Source organism: Chenopodium quinoa, unplaced genomic scaffold, assembly GCF_001683475.1.
Source record: "Chenopodium quinoa cultivar QQ74 unplaced genomic scaffold, ASM168347v1, whole genome shotgun sequence".
In the NCBI taxonomy this organism is placed as follows: Eukaryota; Viridiplantae; Streptophyta; class Magnoliopsida; order Caryophyllales; family Amaranthaceae; genus Chenopodium; species Chenopodium quinoa.
Window position 1 is genome coordinate 1,453,933 of NW_018743389.1, and position 3,146 is coordinate 1,457,078.

Below are 3,146 nucleotides of genomic sequence, written 5' to 3' on the forward strand. Positions count from 1 at the left end.
GTTTGATTATGCTAGTCAAGTTCATTTGTTTTCCCAGTTTATTTGTTGTAATAGGCTAACTATTGATTTGTTTGTCTCGTGTATAGTTATCATTGGACCCTACTTGTGATATGTGTTTCCAGTAACACAATATTATACTTTGATTCTGCTCGGTTACCTCAAGTAAGAAAGCGCTTCGTGAGGTCCATACTGCAAAAGTAAGCATCTAGTTTGTTTCACTTCTGATTATTCATTTTTCATATCTTAACTCATATGTATTGATTATACTAGTCAAAGTTGAACTTATTACTTTGATTTTTTGTAGTACCATGAAGAAGATAAATCCTCGATCTCCTCGAGGTCCTACATGGAAAGCACCCAAGGTAATTCACCCATGATGTTGTGATTTTCTTACTTTACAATGCTTAAGATGTTGCTTATTTGCTATGCATTTTGATTCAAGTGCTTTGTTCCTCATGATAGTGCGCACAACAGGAAAACGGAGTTGACTGTGGCCTATACGTGATGAGATTCATGTATGACATAGTGATGAGTCATTGTACAGACACACGTCAGCTTGAAGAGGTATGCCATTTTGGTTGAAATTGCGTCCCAAAACCACTTACTTGCTCTTTTCTTGTAATCTCAAGCATTAGTCACCTATAACTAAGTGATAATGACAAGTTTTAACTAGTTATGAGTTCAATAGACATGAATTGTAGAAAATAGGCATCCTAGTAGCCAAAATGGCCTTACTTAAGCCATTTTTGTTGAAATTGCGTCCCATAACCTCTTACTTGCTCTTTTCTTGTAATCTCAAGCTTTAGTCACCTATAACTAAGTGATAATGACATGTTTTAACTAGTTATGAGTTCAATAGACAAGAAATATAGAAAATAGGCATCCTAGTAGCCAAAATGACCTTACTTGAGCCATTTTGCTTGAAATTGCGTCCCAAAACCACTTATTTGCTCTTTTCTTGTAATCTCAAGCATTAGTCACCTATACCTAAGTAATAATGACATGTTTTAACTAGTTATGAGTTCAATAGACATGAATTGTAGAAAATAGGCATGCTAGTAGCCAAAATGGCCTTACTTGAGCCATTTTGGTTGAAATTGCGTCCCAAAACCTCTTACTTGCTCTTTTCTTGTAATCTCAAGCATTAGCCACCTATAACTAAGTGATAATGACTTGTTTTAACTAATTATGAGTTCAATAGACAAGAAATATAGAAAATAGGCATCCTAGTAGCCAAAATGGCCTTACTTGAGCCATTTTGCTTGAAATTGCATCCCAAAACCACTTACTTGCTCTTTTCTTGTAATCTCAAGCATTAGTCACCTATAAATAAGTGATAATGACATGTTTTAACTAATTATGAGTTCAATAGACAAGAAATATAGAAAATAGGCCTCCTAGTAGCCAAAATGACCTTACTTGAGCCATTTTGCTTGAAATTGCGTCCCAAAACCACTTACTTGCTCTTTTCTTGTAATCTCAAGCATTAGCCACCTATAACTAATTTATAATGACATGTTTTAACTAGTTATGAGTTCAATAGACAAGAATTGTAGAAAATAGGCATCCTAGTAGCCTAAATGGTCTTACTTGAGCCATTTTGCTTGAAATTGCGTCCCAAAACCACTTACTTGCTCTTTTCTTGTAATCTCAAGCATTAGTCACCTATAACTAAGTGGTAATAACATGGTTTAACTAGTTATGAGTTCAATAGACATGAATTGTAGAAAATAGGCATCCTAGTAGCCAAAATGGCCTTACTTGAGCCATTTTGGTTGAAATTGCGTCCCATAACCTCTTACTTGCTCTTTTCTTGTAATCTCAAGAATTAGTCACCTATAACTAAGTTATAATGACATGTTTTAACTAGTTATGAGTTCAATAGACATGAATTGTAGAAAATAGGCATCCTAGTAGCCAAAATGGCCTTACTTGAGCCATTTTGGTTGAAATTGCGTCCCATAACCTCTTACTTGCTCTTTTCTTGTAATCTCAAGCATTAGTCACCTATAACTAAGTGATAATGACATGTTTTAACTAGTTATGAGTTCAATAGACAAGAAATATAGAAAATAGGCATCCTAGTAGCCAAAATGGCCTTACTTGAGCCATTTTGCTTGAAATTGCGTCCCAAAACCACTTACTTGCTCTTTTCTTGTAATCTCAAGCATTAGTCACCTATAACTAAGTAATAATGACATGTTTTAACTAGTTATGAGTTCAATAGACAAGAAATATAGAAAATAGGCATCCTAGTAGCCAAAATGGCCTTACTTGAGCCATTTTGGTTGAAATTGCGTCCCAAAACCTCTTACTTGCTCTTTTCTTATAATCTCAAGCATTAGTCACCTATAACTAACCCCAATTATTATTATTTCACTTCTACTAACTCACGTTTTGTGTATTCTAAGTTTTGCAAGGGGCAAACGGGAATTTCATACACGAGCGAGGAACTCCATGTAATTCGGGAGATGTTGGCGACCTGCATCACATTTAATTTGTAAATATCGTCATACATTTTTGTACTATATCATCTCTTCATCAATCCTAGGCTTAGCTTATTAATTATGTACTATACATGAAACATTTTTCTAATTTATATCATCTCTTGCGATTGTTATTATTAATTATTTATGTTTTGTTATTAATGTTACTAATTATTGTTACTATTATCATACATAATAATAATAAGTATTATTATTATTATTACTATTATAATATTAATAATAATTATTATTATTATTATTAATATAATAATAATAATAATAATAATAATAATTATTATTATTATTATTATTATTATTATTATTGCAGCAAAAAAAAAAAAAAAGGTCAATATTAATGCAGCCAAAAAAAACAAAAATACAAAAAACAGGTCAATATTAGTGCAGCAAAAAAAAAAAAAAAAACCAATACAGGTCATTGGCAACGATTAACCGTTGCCAATGTTTAAAAAAAAAAAAAAAAAAAAAAAGCGCGCCATTGGCTTTGTTAACGGTTAACCGTTCCCAACTCAAGCAATTGGCAACGGTTAACCGTTGCCAATTACTTTTAAAAACAAAAAAAAAAAAGGAGGCATGGTTAATGGCAACGGTTAACCGTTGCCAATTGGTTGGATTGGCAACGGTTTTGAACCGTTGCCAATT

The 3,146-nt window shown here is 32.7% G+C and overlaps 1 long non-coding RNA gene across 1 annotated transcript; it reads left to right on the top strand.

The window, feature by feature from the left end:
* The first annotated feature begins 302 nt into the window (after positions 1-302).
* On the top strand, positions 303-2,431 carry LOC110738288. The gene is made up of 3 exons (XR_002514597.1): positions 303-362; positions 463-564; positions 2,412-2,431. It is a non-coding gene; the product is annotated as an uncharacterized LOC110738288 (long non-coding RNA).
* Positions 2,432-3,146: the final 715 nt, after the last annotated feature.